Genomic DNA, 26,914 nt, shown 5'->3' with positions numbered 1-26,914 from the left:
CTTGGTGCTTCCTCCTATACTTTGGAAAAAAAAAAAAATCATTAATGCAATTTTGGGTACTTGAGGTTATTCCCATAAGATGCATTCTGAAGGTGAGTGGGCTCCTTCAGAGAACAGCATGCAAGGGGTTATATTTTGGTCCCATTCACAATTGAATGCATTTCACAGATGGTCTTAGCCTGTTAGCGCTGCCATAACCAAGGACTGCAGCCTGAGAGGCTTCAACACCAGAAAGGTATTGCCTCTCTGTCCTGGAAACAGGGAGGTCTGAATCAAGGCGTCCAGGCTTCATTCCTTGTTCCCTGCCTCTCCCCGACATTCTGGTGGTAGTCTTTGGTTATTCCTTGGCTTGTGGAAGCATCACTCTGATCTCTGCCTATATTTTCACACAGTGTTCCCCCTGTGTGTGTGTCCGTATCCAAATTTCCCCTTGTCATAAGGACACCAGTCATATTGCATTAGGGCCCACGCTACTCCAGTATCACCTCCTCTTAACTAGTGACCTCTGCAAAACCTTATTTTTCAAGCAAGGTCACATTTTTTGTTACCGAGGAGTAGGAGGGACTTCAACGTGTGAGTGCTAGAGGGACCCAATTCAACCCATAACTCATACCACTACAGTAAAACTCACTTTATATCCTAAGTCTGTTTAGTGATTTATAACCAGTAGATCTTTTGTTTGGATCTCAGTACAAACCAAACACAGTTGGTGCGGGTGCTTTTAACAAAAGAAGTCTGGAACATTTATGCACTCTGATTGTTGTGTACTTGGAGGGTCCAGTTATGCCTAATCATACTAGCTTAACCTCATTTGAAAAATAAATTCATTGTGTCTAAACGTGTGCTGCAGTTGTCACTTTCAAATGACAGTGAAATCTCTGAACATCTCTGTCACCTTTTCATCAAATGATAATTTCATTTTAACCCAAAAATAACCATGACCAGATGAAATTCAGTCAGAATAAACCACAGTATTTTATTAATTAGAGCTGTGTTGATTTCTAATCTAGATAATCTGACTTCCTCCAAAATCTAAGGTTTTTCCTGTTTCAAGAATTAATTTCGTGGTGGTACTCTATGACATTGTAATTTAATCACGGTGGATTTAAGACACCAGCCAATAGGAGCACCAGGGTCTAAGTGGCAGATGGCATCTAGTGGCTCACCATCGTTCGTCGCTCTTGGCACCCATTTCCTTGAAGCTTACAGGTCTGTGACCTCTGGCCGTGGGGCAGTAGAAACTGTCAGTTGGGAGTCCCAGGGCACAGGCTTCAAGCCCAGAAGGAGACACTGAAGCCCTGGCTGGAGCTATACCTGTCGCCAACTTGTATTTATTCTATTTAAATGATGCTCAGGTCCTACATCTAAAACTTGAAAGGAGATCTTCAGTATTCATGCTGCTTTTAGTTATTTTCTGGACCATCACTTCTTACTTTTCCTTTCAGTTCAACGAAGCTAACTTATTCACCGACACTTTCCAAGAATGTGTTTACATAAGAGCAGAGCCAGGATGTTAAGAGACCCAGATTGCAAAAACTTGGCCACTCTTCAGTGGCATTCAGAGTGAGTCACCCTGCCTCAGTTACGGAAGGAAGAGCACTGATTGACAGAACTTGGAGAAGACACGGAGCAACAAATGCCTATCCCCCAAATCACTTTACTTCTGTTCTAGAGCCCCAAATTGGGAAATTATCTATTCACAGTGTACCAATTTCTTATTGTGTAATTTGATACTCGTGCTAGAGGCTTACCGTTGTTTATATAATTTGATCTCCAGTAAAAGACATCATTCTCATGTCTGACTCTCGGTTCAGATTATATCTAAGTCAGCTGTTTTAAGAGTATTTTTTTAAATGTAGCAAGCTACTTTAAACCAGGATCCATGGGTTCTAATTATGGAAAGGAATTTTTTTGGGCAAGTATCAGTATAAAGCTAATTACATTTGTTGCATAAACGAGTTGATTTCCGCCAAGGTCATCAGAATACATTTCACTTGCAGCCCCTGAGTGGGGTTGACATCTTATTAGCTGCCCACAGCCCACTGTCCACAACTCCTCATGCCTTAGCCAGGCCATTACCCAGGGTGAACATTGGTCACTCAGGCTAGAAACCTCAAAACCCATTAAAGAGAGGTTCAAGAAACCTCTCGTCACTACACGATCAGACTTGTGCTTTAGAAAAGTCGTCATCATCTTTCTATGTGCGGTATTCTATAGTGCAGTGCTTATTACAAAAAGACCTATCGAATGAAGCAACTCTTCAAAGCAATAAAAGGGGTCTAATATGTAAGTGTCTTAAACCTTAATTTTAAAAATTTCTTATTTTGTTGAAGGCAAGTTTCAATTCTCAAAATTAATTAAACTGGACACAGAGAGAGGTTTATACAGCTGACCCAGTTAATGCAATATGTAGAGTAGGACATGTATTTCTATAAGCAAATACCCGTGACACGTATCAGTCTTGATCACAAACCGCACAGGTGCAGTACCCCTGTGTTCCCATCATTTTCACTACTTTGACTCCTTCCAGGAGACCTAAAGGTACAAAAGTGAGTCATAATAGTTTTATTTTTCCAGCACATTCTGTCTCCTTACTTGGCACTTACCAGCCTTCCCCTGAAGCTCCCCCAGTGCTCTGTTCATAATTCTAGTAGACTGTGTATCACCCTCCAATGTAGTCATCTGGTTGCATTGGGCAGCTAAACCATGCTTTGTTGGAGCTAGAACCATGTCATTCTGTGACTTGCTGCTCCTCACCCCGCGCCAGGCTTCTTCCTCAGCCGGCTCAGTATGGATTTGCAAACTGAACGGATAAAAGATGAAGACGGAGCTGCTTTGACTCCACAGCCAGCTCATTACCCTTTGCTTCCCTGCAGACTTCGATTTCATGCTTTGATTTTTCCCAAGACTAATCTCTCAAGGTTTACCTGTCAACTTGAGAAACACAACCGATTGGCTAAGATGTTTCTTGGAAGTGTAATACAGAATCACATGGTGTAGATTGGGACACTATAGTCCCACCTGGGTTCTTCACTAAGAATGACCACAAAACCGTCACAATCTCACGAGCATGCGGTGGATGTTGAGGAAGTCTAATAAGGAAGATTGCAGAACACGGGAGAGCAGCCTGGGTCCTCAGAGTAGAAAAATCATCTGTTGAAACTACAAATAAAAAGGAAATGTAAACATATCTTTTTATATACGGACCATTTTCTTCCTCATTCTCTTTGCACCTGCGAGGGGGCAGACCACAGGGCAGAGTGAGACTAGATTAAAAGACTGTAGACTTTTTTATAACATAAAATTGATTCTAATTGTTAAAAGTCAACCTGTAGTAACTTGCTTGCAGCTTTCTATGCTGTAATGCGGTATTTAATTGCTTTTGGAATAATTACTCCCCACAGTTTTTCTACTGATATTCTTTATTTTTATGTTATCATTACATATTTTTGAAAATTTGTATTTGATTGCCTTTTTCGCTGTTCATATAAATATTTGAAATTATGTTTTTGTATGCCATCAGAATAAAAGCACGTTGTATGAAGTTATATTCCAAAAAGTTTCTCAGATGACATGGCCCGGTGAGTTCTTAAAGGATAGAAGGACACTTTATTAATGGAGAAAACCAAAGTCTGTCTTCTGCTGGGAATACAGGTTGCATTTTAACTGAGTACCTGTCAGCGAGACACTTCACATTGTTGACATTTATTAGGTAGTGGATTTCTACACTAGCGGTTCTTTACAGAAAAAGAAGTCTCTTCTTGCCTTTCCTGAGAGAGGAGAGCTTCCTCAGATGGGTGACCATCAACTCTGCAGCCCGAGAACTGTGACCAGCTGTGGAACTAGGTGCTCTGGGACATGTTGTCTTTTGTATGGGGGACGGCATGGTTGCAAAGACTTTGCCATTCTCCTAAAATTGCTTTGGGCTCCATGTTGCCTGAGGTTGAAGAATAAGTTCTGGAGCTGGAAACACCTGGGTTTCATGAAAGCTCTGCCACCTGATAGGGGGGTGATCTTGGCAAGCTAGTTAACTTCTAGAAGCCTCAGTTTCTTCAGGTTGTTTGCCTGAAGTGAGAACTTGGATATAAAGTACTTAGGATGCAGTGTTATTTTGTCATTATTTTGATGGTCCAATTTTCATTGCATTAAAAAGGATGGTTGAAATAGTTTTCAAAATGTTTCATTTTTCCAATTTTCAGATGTCATTTCAACTCTGAATGTGTATGCAAAGGTGGGGAATTTGGTTGTTGCCCCCACATAAACAACTAGGAAATAGTTATTGGCCATGGAGTTTAGAACAAAAATGTGTTATATTAAGCCCAATCATTTCTCTTTCCTTTACGTGATTCCAGTCTCCATGAATTTCAGTCACACAGTTTAGTTAATAAAACCAGTTGCCCAACACCATGGTTCCAGTTTCAGTTACCGTAGTATACCAATTGTCATTGCATTAAGTGGAATCATCATAGCTAGTTCTTCAGTCCACAAATCACTACATAAGTAGCAGGGGCTCATCATGATGAATGGGCCATCATCTCACTTTTTTCAAAATCCGTCAGGAATGGGTCACTGCCCCTCTCATCATGTCCAGTTCACCCAGAGATGGATGTGGAGTTGCATCGCCCCCTTGCCTCCCAATAATAACTCACGACATTTTATAAAAATGGATACTTAAAAAGGGAATTGGCCAAACAAGATGGAAGTGCCACAGAGCATTGAGATTGGAATCGAAGGTAAACCGAAGAAATGGCTCACTGGGGAATGTTGACCCTGTGTCATTCGAGAGACTCGGTACGATACGCGGTAGGAGCTGAGTGAAGGATGTTTATCACATCGGTGAGGAAAGCGGTTGTGCCCAAAGAGATAAGGATGTTCCAGAGGAAGTGAGGCCATCAAAGACTTCATGTTAAAGGGGTTTTCTCAGGGACACTCATGGCATTGAGAGCATAAAGGATTAAATGTTGGAAGAGGAGTGTGACAGTTCACCAAGACATAGAAAAGAGGCTTGCCTCGTTCCTGTAGGGTGAGATGGAGAAGGCACGCATCCATCATTTGAACTACTCTTGCTGAGTTCTCACAAGAAATTAAGGATTCTCGATGTGTTTATGTTGTCGACTATAGTGTTTTAAATTATAGTGTTCTTTTCACTACACATTTATAGCCGACAATATGAGAGTTTTAAGGTTTTGACAAGAAATTTTAAAGGCCACAGAACCTTCATAATTTTTGCCATGGATTAGAAAGTACCTATTGCACGGTTTCAGCTTATATGGTTCTTTTCCTAGGCATAACCTTGCAAAGCGAGGTCCATCCGTAGTGAAAAATAGTCAAAACAAATCCTGTTGCCATTTGGATTTTCTATTACTGAAAAATTAGTTCACACATCCTCTTTAATATTGTCATTATTTTCCTTTTAAAGGGAAAATGCTTCCTTCTCCTTTCATTTATAGCCTTTTAAAAGCAGTTTATCTAGTAACAGATGCCTTACTGATCATAGAACTTTTCTGACTTTCAAAATTTTGCTATTTTTAATTTTCAAAAAGTCCAGAAATTAAATAATTTAAATAATAATTTAAATTAAAATTTAAAGACTCTTATTTTGTGGTGCTTTTGGTGAAATATTTTTGCCCTGTGAAAGGTAATTATTTCTTTGTTTTCATCATAAAAGAAGGCCCTGCTGGTATGTTTCATAGGCAAACAGCCTGATCACTGCATTATACATAGCAAGTTTTCGTGACGGTTCTTTAGTGATTACTAGATTTACTATTCATATCTGCAGTCTTTTGAGGGGTGAAAAATGTAATCTTGTTTGCTAGCTTAAGTCAACAAGCTGAGGGGATTCATTGTGTATCTTGTCATATGCAGGCAGACTGTTTTGATTTTAAGATCTCTAAAATAATTAAAACGGTCTTATATCATTCAACCTTGTAATAATTACCTATAATTTAAAACCTCCGAATTGGTTGGTTTTGAAAGATGTTAGTATAATGAATAACAATAAGGGCCCCTGGGTTATCTTTAATGTCTTGTGCTCTGGTGTGTGTAAGAGAAAGGAACCTTGATTACAATTTTGGGAGAGTGTCCCCAGCGTCACCAGCATGTCCGTGTCACCCTGCCGGTCCCCGTAGGGCCTCACTCTGACAGCGTGCTTGGTCACATACAGTAATGAAAAGCCTTGTACAGGGAATGTTTGTGCTTTCAGAGATCGGTTTAATCATGTTCAGGGAGTGAAGCTGATTTAAACAGAGCTCAGAGTAATTTTGATAGTGGAAAGATTGACTTTCTGCACTGCTTTTCCCATTCTTACTAAAGTAACCTCCTTAGCAGCCATGCAGCAAGGAAACCAATTGCTTTTGTTCTTTTTGGGATCTGTCCCCATTATATACAGGAATCAGCATATAACAGCGTGTAACTTATTCTATTCATCAGCTCTATAAAGAGGGGAAAAAATAAATATATATATATATTTGTTTTGTCTTGTTGTTTTTGTTTTGACTCCAAGACATTGTTTCCTGAACCTTAGGTGGAGAGTCCCATGAGGAATGATGAGGAGGTGACAGACATAGTAAAGAAAGGGGGGGGGGGTGGTCAAAAATGGTGATTATGAAGATCCTTCGCTAGTTCTCAGAGTCTAGTTGTTTTTGTTTTTGTTTTGTTTTTTCTACTTCCATCCAGAAATAGGGCAATTTCAGGAATAGGAAAATGAGGAGCACACAGACCTGAGCCAGCACGGATGCAGGGGAGAACTTCAGAGTCATTGTAGGCCCACAGAAGGCTGCCCTGAGCCCCTCCTGCAGGACAGGCCTTCACTTCAGACTTGGTCTAAAACATTACGGGAAGCCTCTCCTTTGGCTTGAATCCCATGGAAAGCTTTCTAGCACATTTAGGAAAACGGGTGACTTGGAATTTGGTGCTGTTTCTTGTTGGCCTCCCGGCCAGCAGTGTCCCCTGCTCAGGGGCACCAGGCGTCACAGCCTGGGCCTCCTGCCTGCAGCCTGCCCCTGCTGATGGCCCGGAGGACAGCCCGCTGCACCACAGTCCTGCAGGCTCCAACGCTCCCCTTCCTCCCCCTCCTCCAGCAGCAGTGAATTCCCACCCTCCCTGGTTTGGCTTCTGGTGGCTTACGCCCTAGCTGGGACCATTCCTTCTAGGTGTCCCTCCCCTCTCCCACTCTGTCACTCTGTGAACCCCAGAGAGCGTTAAAGAAGTCTTTCCCGCCTTTCTCAAGAGCTTCATTACTTCGTCTTCATTACTCCCTCTTCCAGAAGGAATTTATTCTTGACCACCATAATACCTCCTGTTTTGGGGGTGCCTGTTAGGCACCAAGGCACTTGACATACGTGATGTCGATCCACCCAACGGCCATCTTCAGCCCTGTTACAGACTCTAATAGATGAAGGAACAACTTCCTTGCTCAGGAGGTTGCCAGTAAATAGTGGAACTTGGATTCGAACACTTGTCCTCTTGTATAGCACGTCACACGTTGTGTGGTTATCATGCATCTGCTTCGTGTTTAGCTTCCCCACTGGACTACGAAGTCTTCTGTCTTACCTGCTTATCCCCTCCACCTCTACCCTAAACAGCCAGCACCGTGCTTGGCCCGTGGCCCTTGTTCCATAAATAAAGTGTATTGGAGGACCAGATGAGAGACTCAATGAAAGTTTGAACCAACTCCCAAGGAAGCTACAGAGTAAGAATAAAGCCTAAAATCCAATTGTAGAGGCACCTGGGTGGCTCAGTGGTTAAGCGTCTGCCTTCGGCTCAGGTCAGGATCCCAGGGGCCTGGGATTGAGCCCTGAGTTGGACTCCTTGCTCAGCGGGGACCCTGCTTCTCCCTCTCCCTCTGCCGCTTTCTCGCACTCCCTCTCTCTCTCTCTCTCAAATAAATAAATAAAATATTTTTTAAAAATTAAAAAAAAAAAATCCAATTTTATAAAATTAACATAATATTTGCAGGAATATTTTTCTGCTGTACCTGTTTGGCCATGGTGAGAGTCTATGTAAATAGCACTGTTAAAGACTCTAGGGCTGTATTTCCTCACTGGCCTCGAACAAAGGCACAGTAGCTATTTCTACCAAGGGTACTGAAAAGTGACCATTGCATTTTCCACAGTACTAATCCGGCGTGGACCCCTTTTCGGGTTACTGGCCAGGGGCATGTGAAGGCAGTTTAGGGAGGCGGGCTGGTCTAGAGTTCTTTAGACTCCAGCCCCAAATGTGTGCTTGCTTCATTGCCATAGTGGAAGGACAGACAGCGAAACGAGGCGGACGATCCCGGACAGTGGTGAGGTGCCCAGGACGCTGATGGAGAATCCAGAGGGCCAGTGGGTATGCCATTGCCGTCAGAAAAGCAGAAGGTTGTGGAATTGCCAAAGTGGCCATTTGAGCCGCTGCAGTCCCACCAGCTGTGACTGGTGACCCTTCAACTAAACAACACCCTAGTGCCCTCGAGTCATTAATCTGCCCTTCTTTGCAACTAATTTATTATGGAAATGAGTCAGGCCTGGAGAGAACAGTCTAGGGACTTACTCAGTTTACTTATTCAAAGGCTGTAGGGACAGGCTGGGACACAGGGCCAAATAGAAAATTTGGAACGTTGTGCTATCCCTGTTTATTCTGATGATTTTTCTCTTCCATTGCTATCAACTACATCACACCAGGGACAGAAGCCCCTGAAAAACTGAGCTGTGGAGTTCCATCTGACAGAAGTCATCTGTGAGGGACGCCTGGGTGGCTCAGTCGGTTAAGTGGCTGCCTTTGGCTCAGGTCATGTCATGATCCCACGGTCCTGGGATCGAGTCCCGCTTCGGGCTCCCTGCTCCAAGGGAAGCCTACTATTCCCTCTGTCTGCTTCCCGCCCCCCCACCCCCACCCCCATGCTCGCTCTCTCTCTCTCTGACAAATAAATAAATCTAAAAAAAAAAGGGCGCCTGGGTGGCTCAGTCGTTAAGCGTCTGCCTTCGGCTCAGGTCATGATCCCAGGGTCCTGGGATCGAGTCCTGCATCAGGCTCCCTGCTCTGCGGGAAGCCTGTTTCTCCCTCTCCCACTCCCCCTGCTTGTGTTCCTGCTCTCACTATGTCTCTCTCTGTCAAATAAATAAATAAAAAATCTTTAAAAAAAAAAAAGGAAAGAAAATAAAAGAAGTAATCTGTGATTTGGGGCTAGCAGGAATTAAACTTGCTACCTACATCATATCCCCTGTTCACATTTGGGCTGCTTAGAATGATTTATTCGAGAAACCCTGCAAGGCAGATGATTATATTGTCATACCGATTGTTTGGAGGAGGAAATGTACTTACTTAGTCTATGGTCCTAAACCAGAAAGTACTACTAACTGCTATGATTAGAAAAAGGAAAAACAAATCTGTTAATTTATGACATGGTTGTGCATTTTAATTAGAGAAAAAAGGAACTGGTTAAGATGATTAAACCTTAATTTTTTCTTTGGAGAATCAGCAGCTTATGAAATGTGGCTCAGAAAGTGGTCATGGTTGGAAACGTTACCCTGATTATGTGTAATGAAAAGTTAATTCCATTTTAAGTAAAGTTAATGGTATTTCGAGTATATTTTACCTGGTAGCATTGTCTTTCCTATCATTTTTTTCTTTCCCCTAAATCAGAGCCCCTGACTAAAGATTCTTTTTCTTTTAGAAAAAAATTACTTCAACACCTGATTTGGACTGTTATTGGCCAAGTATTACACTTTCCTTTTTATTTCAAGTGCAGACCAACAGGGGTTACAAAATCAGATTAAAACAGATTTTGGGGGGCCTTTTTCAGTTTTTGAGAATATTTCCACAGGAAGTTAGTTATACATTAAGCATATGAATGTATCACTTGAACAGTAGTGTAAATTTGTCCTAAACACTTTGAGTGACACAGAGGGGGAGAACACTGAAAGTGATTATTCCTCAAATAAAACGTTACTCTTTAAATAGCTATAAAAGATGCCACAGGAAAATAGATTCCAGATTATATAGTAGACCAAATATAAATCTTTAAAATGTTATTTTAGAACATCACTTTTTAGAAGATAGTGTAATCTTAATTGTATAAAATGGATTTGATTGAATACTGTTACTTGATTATAACAATTCATAAATTTTATGTTCTAAAAAATATTGGACTTCCGAATAATGTGAATTAATTTAATCATTATGAAAATAATTTTAGGTTTTGTATTTATTTACAATTCTGTGAATCTCTTTGGCAAACATAAAGCTACATTCTAAATACACATGTTCATTTTGTACCAGCCCCAGCCCCCATCTACCCGTAAGTTTAAAAATAATGCTGTGCTCAGAAAAGGGCTGTCTCAGTGTAATGCACAAAACTATGCTCCTCACCCCTACGCCGTCCATTCAGTGCCTTACTGGCTTACATTTAATGCAGATTTTTAAAAATTTAATTATCTGGGTTTTGAACTCCTTAGATTTAGAAGCAGGAATTGTGAAGGGGTTGGGAAACTTCTGGACACACGAATAATGACAAGAGGATTAGAAGTAACAACCTGGTTCCGTGAGGAACACCAGAAATCTTAAGAAAGCAGACCTGTCCCAGGCGGTGTTTTCTGTGTGCCGTAGTCACACAATAACCAGGAATGATCAAGAAACAGATATGCAAGTATGTAAGCTACTTTTAAAGGATTCCATCACAAATGCTCATTTAAACAAAATGGATCCTGGGGCGCCTGGGGTGCTCAGTCAGTTAAGCGTCTGCCTTCAGCTCAGGTCATGATCTCAGGGTCCTGGGATTGAGCCCCGCATTGGGCTCCTGGCTCAGCAGGGAGCCTACTTCTCCCTCTCCCAGTGCCTCTCCTCATGCTTTTGGTCTCTGCATCTCTGTGTCTCAGATGAATTTAAAAAAAAAAAAAATCTTAAACTGGATCCTTACATAGACATGTGGTGAGTTAGTGCAAAGACGTAAGCTTCTGCTTTCTCAGTCTCCCCAAGTGTGCGCAGGTCCCTCATCCGCTGACGGTGGGAAGGAGTGAGGGATTGATGCCCCCCGCCCCCCATCTCTCACTCACTGAGCACGCTGTTTGTGCCAGGCAGTGTGCTAGAATGATTTATTCAAGAAACCTGTCTTATTTAACTGAATTAAGGAAACAGATTCACCTTCGGATATCCCGATGCCCCGTAGTTCGGATCAGTGACATGTAAAGCAACCCTTGGTAAAAAACAAGTCTCTTTTGAGTTGTTTTTAGGACGGGTTAAAATTGTAATGAGGTTTAAGCGTAAAATCAGTATCTTCTTTTTTTTTTTTTTTAAGATTTTATTTATTTATTTGAGAGCGAGAATGAGAGAGAGAGAGAGAGCATGAGAGGGGGAGGGTCAGAGGGAGAAGCAGACTCCCCGCCGAGCAGGGAGCCCGATGCGGGACTCGATCCCGGGACTCCAGGATCATGACCTGAGCCGAAGGCAGTCACTCAACCAACTGAAGGCAGTCGCTCAACCAACTGAGCCACCCAGGCGCCCCAAATCAGTATCTTCTTATCAACAAGATTACCGAGTAGTTTCTACAAGTAAGTTCTAATTTGTTTTTGCTTGAAACATCATGAATATATCCTTGTCAAAAGCTAGACTTCCGAAGTCTGAGGAGCGAAACCTGTACGTCACACATTTGTTTGTTGCGCTAGAACAACCCCCCACTCATCCTGCAGTGAAAGGTCACCTGGCTGTGACCCCCATGTGCTGTGCAGGGTAATGCTGAGGGCTGGGCCTGGTCCCTGGGTCCCCCCAGTGGGCTTGTGGCCCCACCTCGCAGTTATGCAGCCCTGACCTGATGCAGCCTCGTTCCAGATGAGTGCTGATTCCCATGAAACCTGGAAACAATTTCTAGTTCTGTCTTCCCAAGAACATTCCCGCAGGAAATATCATCTGGCTTTATGGTTTTAAGGGATCTTCTATAGTTTCCTGCAGAAGATGGAAACAAATCTCTGACTGGAGGTGATTCATTAATAAAGAAGGGTCTCCGGGGGTAGGATCTTTAATGGCATTTCATAGGTATCTGTGCACGCAATTGCTTTGGATTCATGTCTTGACTAAAACTTAGTAAACATAGGAGAGTGCAGGTGACTTCTTCATCATTTTTTAAAAGGCTCATACGCGCTCACAGCCCCTTGTCCCTTTAGTTTGGTATTCTGCATTTTAAAGTAACTCACATCCCTCCCTGCCATTAATGTCATCTGCAAACTTAGTAAGTTTGCTCTGGCCTGCCCTGTGGGTCTTTAATGAGCATGCCCTGTCCCTTAAGAAGGGAAAGACTAATAACTCAAAGGCTAATATTTGTAGAGGGAGACACTATTCTTCCAGATTATCACTATGATATGAGACAGAATCAAAAGTCCTGATAGGTTCTGTCTATGACTTGTCCACTTCCCATGACAAGACACTGTATCAGTCTGAGAGAATTATTCCTAGAATCAGAATTGCTGTTCCTCAGGTCAAATAGACTTGTATTTCATAATTATTTATTCTGGTAATGGCACAATACTCAATTAACTATTTCCATGGATTCTCAGAACTTTCTTTGAAAGCTGTGATTATGAATAATACTCATTGGTATTCTCTCCCAAGTGTGTTCATTCTCAGGCCCTGTGGCCTCGACTGTCACAACCAGCCTCACGCTGGAGATGTAGAGAGCAAGACTTGTCAGTGACTTGACATTCTTGATCAAGAGACTCCAAGTTCATCTCTTTTGAACCCCAGGCACAGGACACCAGGGTCTTCCTTCTGGACTCCGAAAAGGGATTCCACTTCTTATTTACCTGGATGAGTTTGCAAAGAGGCGGGGGGAGGGAAGAGGGGCGGCCGTGGTGCTCTAAGAGCCTTTGCTGGCACCGAGGTGAGAGATGAACCTACTAGGTGAAGTAACCAGTGTTTAGTAAGGGCTACCTATCAATATGAGCCAGGCACTCTTCTAAATGTTTTGCCCGGGGGCGCCTGGGTGGCTCAGATGGTTAACCCTCTGCCTTCGGCTCAGGTCATGATCTCCAGGTCCTGGGATGGAGCCCCGCATCGGGCTCCCAGCTCAGCAGGGAATCTGTTTCTCCCTCTCCCCCTGCTTATGCTCTCTCTCTCCCTCTCTCTCTCTCTCTTTCAAATGAATAAATAAAATCTTTTAAAATAAATAAAAATGTTTTGCCTGTGTTAATAGAGTTAATCCTGACTTAATCCTAGGAGATGGGTAATATTTTATCTCTTTTGACAGATGAGGAGACTGAAACAGAGAATTCAAGTACCTTTGCCAAAGGACATTTAGCGAGTTAGGTAGAGGCAGTATCTCAAGCCAGCCGGTGCCTCTCCAGATTTGACGCTGTGTGGTCCTCTGATGAAGGGCAGCAGGAGAGACCGTCTTCACTGGCATCAGACTTCTAGTGCAGCTGAGTGCTCTCGAGTTACCTGTTCCTCTCTTTTGCAGAGTTTGTTGCTGTTTTAATTTGTAGCTGGATCACTGTAAGTTCTAGGAAAATGCATTTTCTTCAGAATCTGTGACTCATCTTGACTAACACCATTTTTTAAAATATTCTGTGTGCACCTACCTGTGCGCACCCAATGCCCCACCCAATTCAGTTTCTTACAGACTGCTTCCCTAGCTCTCTCTTTAGAACTGCAAAAAGGAATTTCCCTCGTGTGTCTTTTGTGTAGCTATAGAATGTTATGAATACAGTATCGTTACCAGAGAGTAAATTCTACACACACACACACACACACACACTAACCAAGGCTGTGCTAAGGTCATGTTAGAGTATGTAGGAGTTTCTTGAGACCTTTCCCTTATTTCTGCCCGTATCTTCCAGATGTCAATACTGTGCACAGATGGCTAATGTTAGAGTGTGCCTTCTTCAGATGTTGAGAAATGCATTATCCTGAGTATAACTTAGAGTGGGGTGGCGGGGGGGACTTTGATTCCTGGTAAAAAGTTCTGTTCGTAGAAGCAGAACAGCATCGTGATTATGAACTGGAACTTGGGAGGGTGAAATTCCTGGATTGGAATCCTAGTTTAGCCTCTTGGCAGCACTTCAAACTCTGGCAGGTTCGTTGACTTATTCAGCGGATATTTGCGGACTCCTGTGTGCCAGGTACTGTTCTGGGCTCTGGAGATGTAGAGAGCAAGACAAACCAGGTAGTCTCTTCACTGATCCCTGCTTCCATTCTGGGCCCTACAGCTTATTCCAAAGAGCCCCAGCTAGCTCATGAGTCCCAAGTCCTCACTCCTGGGATCAACACACTACAGTGTCACCCATTCCCCCATGGAGGTAGTCGTGGTATTTATAACCTCCCACAGTATGGCATGCTCATGCCCCACACACGTGTGCCTCCAGGCCTCTGTGCTTGTCTTTCCACAGCATCTCTGTGGTCACCCTCTCACATCCTTCAAAACTGTGCTCAGAGGTCCCTTCTTCAGTGAGGCCGTCCCCATCTGACATAGAGAATATTGCCTGTATGTGGAAGGAGCTACCATATCTGTTGAACATGCAAATACGCCAACCCTAAAATTCAGACCAGATATGTTCTTTGATACTTTTAATAGTTCAGTAACCCATCAGTAGAATAAGAGCCTATTCTGAAGGTCTTGGGAGCCCCCTTTCTTATAGACACTGACATTTGGATGTGTCGTGATAGTCAACCCAGAGATGGTGATGAATGAACATTTAGCTTATTAGGAAGAGCTAAGGAAAAGGCAGGTAAATTATTTGTTCCTGTCCAGAATTTCTTCCATTTCAGGCTTATAATTCTGGGTTCTGGAGGCTGGGGGTTATAATAGACCATAGAGCATCAGGAATGGTTCATTAACCGCAAACCATCTCAAGCTTCTCCTTAGTGCAATGCACACGGCATTTGGGGGCTGCCTCTAGGAGTATAAGCCTAGCAGCTCCCTCAAGACCTAAAGAAAAACAAGTGAGGAGGCCAGAGAGCACATGTCTGAGGACCCCATGGGATGCCTTAAAGCAAAGAGCCTCTTTTGTGGTAGGTTTATTTCATAGCATTTTTGTGCTAGCCCTGTCCAGAATCCCTTAAGCAGGGGAAAAAAAAAATCGGTAGTAGGTAAAGCAATTAGGGAACTTAGGTGAAGTGGTTTCTGTAAGTCTAATAAAGCAGAAGGCAAGCTGAGCTACATGAGAAGAGCTGATAGGATTCTGGGCAGTGCTTTCTTGTGGCAGCTAGACACAGATACGGGAACAAAGAGGAGTTTGTTCAAGTTTACTCCCCAGTGGGACGATCCCTGAACCAACATTCAGGAAAAGAGCCAGAGAAAACTTAGAAAGGGGGAAAGCTGCAGAGGCCAGAGCCATAGAATGATTGCCAAAAGTGGGGATGGCAGATATGGGGGGGGCGGTTAGCCTCTCAGCACTGCCATTTCTTTGTTGGCCAAATGCGATCGTGAGAGGCATGTGGTGTGGAGCCAGATTGCCTTGTTTGCCTTTTAGCCCCCACTTCTTCCTGGCCGTGGTTGGGCGGGCACTTTCTTGAGCAAATTATTGAACATGGTAACAGGTTAGGGCCTCAGGTTCTTCAGTTGTAAAGTGAAGGGTAAGCAAAGCCCCTCCTAACTGCTGTAGGAGTGCATCTGTTAATATTCATAGAGCACCTTGGAACAGTCCTCGCACACAGTAAGCACCATCTTGGAGTTAACTCTAGTCATTACTACTATTTATGAGGCACCTCATGAATATGTATATCAATAAACATAGTCTATAACCTAAAAGCATTTTTGCAATTTCCTTATTTAATCTGCATTAAACTTACCAGATACTTGGGTCCCCTGTTTCTTTATAAAACAAAAAGAGATTAAATACAGGACAGCACTGGGTGGCTCAGTCAGTTCAGCATCTGACTCTTGATTTTGACTCAGGTCGCGATTTCGGGGTCCTGGGATCAAGCCCAGCATCGGGCCCTGCACTCAGCAAGGAGTCAGCTTGGGATTCTCTCCTGCCCCTCCCTCTTCCTGCTCATTCTCCCTCCCTCTCTCTCTCAAATAAATAAATAAAACCTTTAAAGATAAATAAATAGGGGTGCCTGGGTGGCTCAGTCGTTAGACGTCTGCCTTCGCCTCAGGTCATGATCCCAGGGTCCTGGGATCGAGCCCCGCATCAGGCTCTCTGCTCTGCGGGAAGCCTGCTTCTCCCTCTCCCACTCCCCCTGCTTCTGTTCCCTCTCTCACTGTGTCTCTCTCTCTCAAATAAATAAATAAAATCTTTAAAAAGAAATAAATAAAAATAAAAATAAATAAATAATAAAAATTTAAATAAAATATCTATAGAGATAGTGTATCTATCTCTATAAACACTCATGCAATCCTGTGAAATCCCTTGACCTCCAAAAAAGTATCAGAAAGATTCTAGAGTAAGTTCCTTAGACATGAAAAAGATATATCCTATGTGCACAAATGTCATTAACCTTAAATTTAAAAAAAATGTTTACCCAGTTACCAGCAATCTCTATATTGAGAATAATGCCATTTCCATAATCCCAAGAGACTTAACTTGATATATTCCTTTTCTCTTTCCTCCTTTCCCTACTGACCTTGTTCCATGACATCATTTTTCATAAATTTGATGAATGAGCCCGTACTGTCCCGAAACTGCCAATCCCTGCTACTCCAGGCAGTGTGGGTTGATACAGTCAAGAAGCAAGCATCATTCACATCTCAAGAGCCAGAAAGCTCTGGTGTCTTACTGACAATGAAAAGGGAAACTAATCATACATTCTGGGGCATTCAGATTTCCAACGCTTCCCATTCTAAAACCAGTCATGTATTTTTGCAGGATGTGGTGGAGGACCAAATGTCAGGTCAGAGTGCTGTATCAGATCAGCGGTGGGGAAGTTTAGCTCAGTGGCTAGTGGAAAGCTTCGTACCAATGGTGACTTCTAAGCAGAGTCTTCTTGGGGAAGGGAAAGGATGGTCATGGTACGATGCTTCCGTAGAGACTGCGCTAAGAAGGATGCTTTTACTCAACACACTGACATTTGGATGTGTCATGATAGTCAACCCAGAGATGGTGATGAATGAACATTTAGCTTATTAGGAAGAGCTAAGATTTTCAGTTGCAAAACACCAGGATCTGTAGCAGCTTCTGTTGTGAACATCTTCCATGCCACTTAGGTTAAAAACTCCAAAAATTCCTATTTGAACCTTACAAGTGTGGTTAGAAAAGTACCTCTTTTTTACAGGTACAACTTCAGATGTTAGTTTGATGCAGACTGCAGAGAACTCTTTACCTTTGCTACTCTAAAACACATAAAAATAATAATAATGATACATCTACAGAACCACTCAACCATATCTGTGCTTCCGGCCTTATAATCTCATTTTTCTTTTCTTTTTTTTAAAGATTTTATTTATTTATGAGAGAGAGAATGAGAGAGAGCGAGCACATGAAAGGGGGGAGGGTCAGAGGGAGAAGCAGACTCCCCGCCAAGCTGGGAGCCTGATGCGGGACTCAATCCAGGGACTCCAGGATCATGACCTGAGCCGAAGGCAGTCGCTTAACCAACTGAGCCACCCAGGCGCCCTATAATCTCATTTTTCGATTCTCATTTTAATATTGCCTGCAGACATTATTCCTATATATTACTTTAAACGATCAGAATTAGTATTATTTATGATTCTTCTGAACGAGGAGGAGAACGGGTATCCTCTAGTAGCCAAAGAAACTCTGAGAAGTGCTCATCCTCATGCCCACTACCTCGGGATGGCTGAACTGAAATTTAGGATGGAGCAAATACAAATCAAGTAGCATCTCTGAAGACAGTTAGTATGCATGCTCTCTTTTTGTCTTAATTTGTTTCCTCTTCATCTGGGTTTGGGGAAATCGTGGTGTGTCATTTTCTCATTGGGATAGAAGATCTAACACTCCAAATAACTTGCTTCTCAATCGATTGAAATATATGCTTTACTTTTCTTGTGGGTCCTTGTAGTCCTTCTGTTGCGATCTCCATAAGTATATTCAGAGAACTCTGACGGCTTTAATTCCTCCTGCTGACCTGTTTTCAGACGTTCTTTGGGACTGTTCTGCTTCTCAGGCTGCCCTGTGCGAGAGTGGCTGATGGTTATGACCCTTCGGCGCTCACGGTGCCTGCCAGCATTCTAAGTGCTTTGTACGTGTTAGGTCCTTAACCATGACCATCTGGTAGGATGGGTGATATGTGTCATTCCTTCACTGTCAGGAAAGCCGTAATCTGCTGCAGGGACGTGCCTCCAGTGAGCAGTGGAGTGAAGCCAGCATCGGTCTGATGTCCAAGCTCATGCTTTCAGTCACTCTTCTTACCGTCCCTGAACAAATGAGCAAAACATCCTGCCTCCCAGCCCTGTGTCCCGGACTCAGTGACTCCAAGGGCGCCTTCTGCAAGGGCATATGACTTCTGATCGAATGAAAGGCACGTGGCCTGAGCATATTTAAAGAAGATAGGCAAAATGCATTTGTTCATAAATATTTATCATTATGTGGGACTCCCTGTGCATACCACGTTGCTTTCTTATTGCGATTGCTTTGGGAAATCACTTTTTCTGGGTGTTTCCCTTTTGATCTTCCTGACCTAGGTTTTCTTGTTTGGAACGTCCTATCAACTGCTTAATAGTGAAGAATGATGAGGGATATAGGAATAAGAGAACAACCCTACTGATACCTGTTATCTACCAGGAGACATTCCGAGCAGGATACCTCAGGGAGTACCTCTGGTATTTCAGGTGAACTTCTTTTCTCTGTAGTTTACTTTTGTATCAGAATACTGGCTTATAGACTTCTGGATCCCATCCCAGAGTGGCTGCCCCTTTGCTGTAGATAAGGATAATCCACAGCAAAGGAGCTGCGAAGGAGCTCAAAGGGAGGGAATACCTTGCCTGTGCTGTTGAGGTTTGGATTTATCTGCCCAAGAGCCATGTTATAAACAATCTGGCATTTTAAAAAGATGCCTCTGGGATCCATGAAGTCCCCACGGTGAGGAAACAAGAATGAATGTAACTGAGCCATGAGACTGGGAGAAGAAGGGGTAGTGACTTAAAATCCCAGAGGGGTGACTGGAACCAGAATCAGCTGCGAACCTCGTTCAACAGACACATCCCTCTCCTGTCCAGACAGCGTCCACATGGGGTGGAGTTCAAGGGTTAGTGATTCGGAGTGTCCCCCCTGAGGAGCACTAGTTGAGGGGATGCTCGGAAGAAGCTGCTTTGGTGGCATATGAGAAACCTGTTTCTCTCCCCCCCCATTACCCTTTGCTCCTTCAATCCCCTGAATACTCGTGATGCTCCCCGGGGGGATACAGAGGTGAGTAACAGACCCTCTGATGTCCTCATGGGGCTTCCATTCTGGTGCGGGAGACAGACAAATACGATTTTAGTTAGTGGCAAGTTTCTGGGGGAAACTAAGCATTTAATAGGTTGGGGGGCGATGGAGCGCACAGGCTGTGTGGCTGGCTGCTGGTCTGAGGCCCATCTGAGCAGAGGCCTGGTGAGGAAACCAGAGGATCACTGATCCCCTTTGTCATGTGCATACACAGCGGCCACTGATAGAACAATGCAACTAAACCTTCCGTTTATTGTGATGTGGGTCTGAGAAGTCGGCTAGGTTTGTGCCAACTAAGGAAAGGTTATTTGGATTTGAGGCAATATTAAGGGTCCCAGACTCCAGACATCCATCTGAGAATGCTCCATATAGAAAGTGTTAAATGTAAAAAATTTAATCTGGGCTATATGCAGATGTGATGCAGCAATGATTTAAACTCATTTTTTTATTGTTCCTTTTTTTCATGAATCACCCAGGGAATATGCCAGACAGCAGAAACTATATTGAGGTTAGAGTCTTCAGAGTTTATTTGTAAGTTAATTTGATTATAAACAATGTAATATAGCTACTCATCCCACGTAGTTCGTGTACTAGAAGCCTACCTCCTTTCTTTTAGAAGATGGTCCTGTTTCATAGAGTTATTCGTGGCCTCCTTTTGTCTTAACGCCTTCTTTCCTGATATACCTAGAGTCCCATTTTTTCCCAAATGTTCCAGCGTTTCTGCCATATGCCTTTGAATAATATTTCACAAATACTCAAACACGCCTCCTTCCTGGGGCTCTTTATCCCCCAGGGTCATTTGCAGGCCGGTTACTCTCTAAGCTGCCCCCCCTCTGCTGCACTGTGACTTCTCAACACAATGCTAGAACCTCCCTTGGCCCTTGGGGGGGGGGGAGCGGAGGGGGTTGGGAGATCTTCTCTTTTCTTGGATTCCTGTATCTCTCCTTTCTAGGTTTATTCTCCCATCTGACAAACCACACCCTCTATGAGTTCCCTAAATAAAGTTTGCCTAGGAGGTGTACTTTTGAATCCCTGCATGCCTAAAACGTGTCTTTATTCTCTCTGTGCTTGAAGAAGGATGGCCTGGGCATACGCTGTAGGTTAAATGAGCATTTTCCCTCAATTTTGTGAAGACATGGCACCACTGTTTTCTGGAATGCTCTTAAAAAGGACAGTGCCATTCTGGTTCCTGTATGTGTCCTGTTTTTCTCTCGAAGCTTTTTAAAAAAGATCTTCTGTTTATCCTGATGTTCTGAGATTTTACAGTGATGTTTGTTTCTTTATTCTTTTCTTCCTTTATTGTTTGTTCTTTGGACTGCTCTTCCTGGCTCTGGATGCCTGTGTCCTTCCATGACTAACTTTTTTTAGTATTATTTCTTAAATAATTTCTCCCCTGCCTTAACCTCTATTCTCTTTGCTTAGAATGTTTATTACGAGAATATTGGACCTTCTGGATGGAGCGTCTCATTTCTGTCACTTTTTTCATAGCTATTTCCTAACTTTGTTTTTTTGTTCTACCTTCTGGGAGAGTTCTTTTTTCCTTCAAATCCTCCTACGGAATCTTTATTTCGATTAAATATTTAATTTCCAACTCTTATTTTTGCCTTTTTTTTTTTTTAAGGAGCATTTGGTTTTTATTTTAGGGCTGCAATAGCTTTACTTATTTCTCTAGATGATTTCCTAGGCCTTTTGAAGTTTTCTTCAAATGTCCTTTGAATACCTTGTTTTCCTCCAGGTTCCTTTTTTCTGTTTGATTATTCGGGTCTCTGGCTTTCATGTTGGAGGCTTGGCTGTCCATTACCACTAAAAAGGGAGTTACTGAGAATCTGATCAGGATCTCAGTGTGAGAAGGTAAGGGCTGTGGATGGCGGAATGCACTGTATTGAATCCTATGCTAAGCCAGCTTTCTCTAAATTGGAACCCCTAAACTTTCGGAGGCCCCTTTCCCTCTGCCCCAGTGCGTATGCACACACATACACACGCACGCACCCCCTACCTGGGCTGATCAGTTTCTTCCAAGGGAAAAAAAAAATCCTTCCCAGAAAGCATCCTGTATCCGGCAGCTGGCATGGGCAGTTTGGCAGAGGAAGTGAGACAAAGACCCCACCGCTTGTCACCTTCGCTGTAAGTCAGTCCTATGGGTGTTGGCAGAGGTGCGGTGGGGGGCTTGCCTCCATGCCCTGTCATGATGTGGGAGGCTCAGGGACCCACCAGTACTGTGTTTGGAGTTTCACAGGCACCATATTCTCAACCTGCTTTCCAGCCCCCCACTCTGGGCCTGTCCTGCGCCAGGGTCCTGCCTCTTTGCGGGTGTTCAGGAAAATCCACTGGCTTGTCACTGGGATCTTCCAGCACACGCTTAGATGTCATTTCCACCGTCCCGTTAGGTTAGCTACTACTCATCCCTCAGCTTGGTGTCTCTCTTGCTCTTTTTGCCATTTTTATTATTCTGTTCTCATTTTAAGAAGATTTAGGGAATGAAAGGAGATAAAAGAAGTCATGCTACCATTTTGAACCAAAAGTAACATTTGGGATTTCTTCTCCACTTTATATATATTTCACATTATTCAAATTATAGCAGTTGCAGCTGTATTATCCATATGATGCTTCCATCTTTAGAAATCATTGTGCAGAAAACGCTGAATTCTATAACATATCAACATGATAGGGTAAAGATTTTATACATGGATACTAATTACAAATTATTTAATTAACATGACTTGTGCTTTATAAAGAGCAATTGAGAAAGAACTTGTCAGCTGTGCCAGACTTGTTTCCATAGCTGTCCTGATTGTAGACTCTGACATACTGTTTCTTGCTATACAGACTTGCTTTGGAAGACAGAATAAAAGCAGATTTCTAAGTTAATTAATAGTGTTTGTGACAGAGATTCAGTTTTGTTCTATTTATATAGAAAATGTGTTCTTCTGATTCTTGAGGAGGTTATGATATCCATATAGGAAAAAGATCTTTTTAATTTGATATGCTCTTTTATATCTCTGCTCATCTGTCTTACTTTATCTCTCTTTTATCTTTTTTAACATCTTATTCTGGGGAGAGGATCCTGGTTATTTAAGAAGAGTGTCAATCTACAGAAGATAATAACAGAAATATTCAGCTCTAAAAGGGAAGACAGGGTTCCCAAGGAACATCTTCTTGGCTACTAGGTCTAATAATTAGGCTTGATCTCTACTGCACAGATTAGAGGCCATCCATATACTGGCAGAACCTTCAGTACTAGGTGAATTAGGATACATAGTCATCTTGAAATAAAATGAATTGGACCAGGTGGGTCTATTAAGCCCCTTCTGATGATAAAATCTACTATGAAACCCTCAGCTTTCTTGATAGCAAAGCACTGTGGACCATCGCTCAGAAAAGTTCTAATGGATTCCTTCTTGGGTTGCACATCTACCAAAAAACTTGCATTCCCAAGGCCAAACAGATCTCATAGACTAGCTAGATGTAGAAATCAGGATTCCATATTGCACTGCACACCTAACTTTGTTCATTATCTTTGCTTGCACTCTCTCAATTCCAGAAATAATAACGTGCACCCTAGTGACCCGTGTAAAGGTAGGCAAAGGCAAGAAGGGGAAGACACCCTAAACTGGCCCGGTACCTTCTGAGACATGCCGGAGGGTAGGAAAATTGCCATTTTTGCATCATCAACTCTAGAACAGCTTTCCGTGCTTAAACAGAACTTAAATTTGCAAAGCGCGTGTTTTTAAAGCTTTGCCACTGATTTTACGCACTTCTCTGTTAGAATGGTCATTTAAAATATAAAATGAATGAGGAACACTTAGGAAATGTCATATATGAGATCATTGAATCTTGTTCTTCTAAGTCAGTTGCATAGAAACTGGGGAATTTAAAAAGAAAAAGTGATTCATTCCTTTTAAGGTTGGTAGACCAAGAAGTCAGTTGTGCCCCAAATCCTTTTTCTTTGATGCTAATTTTCTTCTTAATTTCTTGTTAAAATAAGTTTAAAGCACTTCAGTCTGAAGTAGGAAATCACTGAAATTCTGGAATTGTCCATTTGAATTATATGTAATTTTTCCTTGAAAATAGTTTTGAGAAACAATTTCACAGAACACTATGAATGTATTAAATTTTTTTTTATTTCTAATCTCATACACTTCCAACTTGGTATCTTCATAAGCATGAGTAAGTTCGTGTGTTAATGCCTTATTGTCTTCAATACTATTTTAATAACATATTTCAATCCATGCCAGATTCTGAACAGTAAAAAGGAAAAGGCACTTTTTTTCCAAAACAAAGTTTCATTTTAGAATCTCATAACAATTTAGAAAACACAGTCCCATCTTTATGCTTTTGAGGCCAAAGTTTGAGTCTTAGGTTGTTTTTTCAATATTAAAATATGAGAAACGTTAAAGCCTATTTCTCCATGTAAAATGTCTCCGAATCTGACAAACATGTTCATTTCTATTATAGTTTAACTTGTCATTTTTAAAATCTGTGTTATTTTAAAAATAGTAATTGTTGACTTATTTGGGGAACAGATTGTGTGTTCCCCCCACATCCTGGGCAAGGCTTTTTTTTTTCACTTTTTATTCTGAAATTATAGATTCATAGGAATTTAGAAAGATAACAGAAATGCCATATACTGTCTCCCGGCATCCCCCACCCCATGTAATTATAGTTCAGTATCAAAGCCAGGAAATGGACATCGTGACAATGTGTGTGTGTAATGACATATATATGTTACTTTATCACATGTGTGGTTTCACATAACTGCCACAATCAAGATACTGTTCTGTATCACAAAGGTCTCTCTTTCCATACTCCCTTACACACACACACACACACACACACACCCCCTCCCTAACTCCTGATGACCATGTATGTGTTTTCCATCTCTGTAGTTAATGTAATTGTGAGAATGTTATATAAATGGAATCATTCAGTATATGGCTTTTGGATATTGGCTTTTTTCACTCAGTGTAATGCCTTTGAGATTCATCCAACTTGTTGCATGGATCAGTAGTTCTTCGTGATTTCTGACGAGCATTCCATGGTATGGATATGCTGAAGTTTAATCACTCACCCACTAAGGGCCATTTTGGCTGTTTCGAGTTTTTGACTATTACAAGTTAAGCTACTGTGAACAAGTGTGGATAAGTCTTATGTGGATTTGGTTTTCATATCCCTGGAATAAATGCCCAGGTGTACAATTTCTGGGTTCTGTGTAAGTTTACCCTTAGCTTCTTTTTTTAAAAAAACCAAAAAACCTGTCAAACTGTTTTCCACAGTGTCTCTACCACGTAATATTCCCACTCAGTGCATACAGTGATCCAGTTTCTCTGCGTCCTAACCAGCATGATCTTGGTAGTGTCACCTTTTTTATCTTAGTTGCCCTAACAAGTGTTTAGAAATAACTCTTTGTCATCTTAATGGCCAGAGATGTGGAACATCTTTTCCACATGTTTATCCGCCCTTTTTATGCCCTCTTTGTTGAAGTGTCTCTCCATATCTTTTGCATTTTCCAGTTGGACTGTCTGTTTTTTTTAAAGTTGAGTTTCGAGTTATTTATATGTTCTAGATATGAGTCCTTTGTCAGATACATATTTTGCAAGTATTTACTTTGAGTCTGTAGCTTGTCTTTTCATCCTAGTAACAGGGTCTTTCATAGAGCAAAAGTTTTTTAATTTTGGTAAGTCCACTTTTTTTCTTTTTTGGGTCATGCTTTTGTTGTCATATCTAAGAACCTTTCACCAAACCCCAGAATCCCAACGATTTTCTCCTGTATTTGTCCTTAAAATTCTATAGTTCTGTGTCTTCCAAGTAAATCTACAATCCTTTCTGAATTTTTGCATTAGGTATGAAGTTTAGGTCCAGATTCATATTTTGGCCTATAGATGTCCAGTTGCTCCAGCACCATTTGTTGAAAAGACCATCCTTCCTTCATTGAATCGCTTTGGAACCTTTGTCATAATAAGCTGACTGTACTTGTCTGTGATGATACTTGCAGTATATTTGGGTTCTCGTTCTGTTCCATTGATCTGTATGTCTGTCCCTCCACAATATCACAGTCTTTATTTCTGTCGCTATTTGATAAGTCTTAAAAGTGAGGAGAGTGATTCCTCCCACTATATTCTTCTTTTTCAAAATTGTTTTGCCTCTTAGAGTTCTTTTGCCTTTCCATATAAGTTTTAAAAGGATCTTGGGTGTGTTTGCATGTAACTGATAGGAGGTTTGGCTTGATACTCTTCCCGCTTTGCACTAAGTTTCATTTAACCTACTTTGCTTCTACCTGCTTCTTCTTTGCTGTCTATATTGTGTAACATGATTGTCTACTTGGAAAATACCAAAAAGTCTACCAAAAATTAAAAAACAAAACAAAACAACTCTAGAATTAAAAAACGGATTCAGCAAGGTTTCAGGGTACAAGATCAACATACAGAAGTTAATTTTATTTCTATATACTAATAATGAGTGAATGGAAACTAAAATTAAAAATCCACTATTATTTACAGTGGCTAAAAAAAACAAAATACTTAAGGGTGAAGCTAACAAAATACATATAGGCCTTGTATTTTGAAAACTGTAAAACTCTGACAAAGAAATCTGAGATGATCTAAATAAATGGAGAGACATGCCATATTAATAAACTGAAAAACTCAATTTAGTAAAGATGTCAATTATCCCCAAAGTGCTAAGCAGATTTAATGCCTCTCAAAATCCCAGAAAGATTTTTTTTTTGTAAGTACAGCTTCCATTTTCATGCATTTTTTTTTTAACAAGGACATCTAGAATTACCATGTGTTTTGAAAACGATGACTTGACCAGGGAAATGATCTTCCAACACTACCAAATACTGTTTTAATACTTTAAATAAGAGGGGCGCCTGGGTGGCTCAGTCAGTTAGGCATCCGGCTCTTGGTTTTGGCTCGGGTTATGCGATCGAGCCCCTTGTTGGGCTCCATGCTCAGCAGGGAGTCTGCTGGAGATTTTCTGTCTTTCTCCCTCTCCCTTCACTCGCATGCCCACATGTGCTCTCTCTCTCTCTCTCTCTCAAATAAATAAGTCTTTAAAAAAAAAATACTTTCAATTAGAAATAACACCTTTACTGTAAAATATGAGCACAATAGCTTCTGTACGCCAGGCCCCATGCTCAGTGCCTTCCATCCTTTGTGTTATCCTTCACAGCTACCATGGGAGGAAGGTGCTGTTGTCATTTCCATGTAATAGACAGAAAAGCAGAAGCATGTGGAGGGAATTTACTCACCTAAGGTCACAGGACCAGAGCATACAGACACAGGACTGAAACCTGCAACTTGAGTCCGGAGTCTACCCTGCATTCAGAGGTCTTGCCATCTTCCTTAGTGTCAGCAAGGGACTCACACCAACCTCTTTCTCAGATAACCCTACTTTTTGAAAATCACCATAATCCTTATATCATTTTGCTACCTGGTTTCCTGCAAGGCTGGTTTTTTGTTTTTGTTTTTGTTTTTGTTTTTGTTTTTGTTTTAAAGAGAGAGAATGTGCGAGGCAGGGGAGTAGGGGAGAGGGAGAGAGAGAATCCGAAGCAGGCTCCATGCTCAGCACAGAGCCTGATTCTGGGCTCGATCTCCCAACCCTGAGATCATGACCTGAGCTGAAAT

General features: G+C 41.9%; 1 protein-coding gene across 9 annotated transcripts in view; it reads left to right on the top strand.

Moving 5' to 3' along the window:
* The window catches only part of FAM110B (family with sequence similarity 110 member B), a 147,969-nt gene that overhangs the window by 102,961 nt on the left and 18,094 nt on the right, over window positions 1-26,914 (top strand). The window contains exon 4 of one of the 9 annotated variants that reach the window (XR_010410700.1): window positions 1,446-4,500. The exons of the other annotated variants lie outside the window; for them this stretch is intronic. The gene's annotated coding sequence lies outside the window, so the exon portion shown is untranslated. Of the gene's footprint in view, window positions 1-1,445; window positions 4,501-26,914 lie in introns of those variants that run through there. 9 annotated transcript variants of the gene reach the window in all.

The sequence above is a fragment of the Mirounga angustirostris genome, unplaced genomic scaffold (genome assembly GCF_029215605.1).
Source record: "Mirounga angustirostris isolate CCGP_5_RB_7025 unplaced genomic scaffold, mMirAng1.0.hap1 SCAF_4, whole genome shotgun sequence".
Taxonomy (NCBI): domain Eukaryota; kingdom Metazoa; phylum Chordata; class Mammalia; order Carnivora; family Phocidae; genus Mirounga; species Mirounga angustirostris.
The sequence above is the reverse complement of the archived record's forward strand: the minus strand, read 5'-3'. Positions and strand labels throughout refer to the sequence as shown.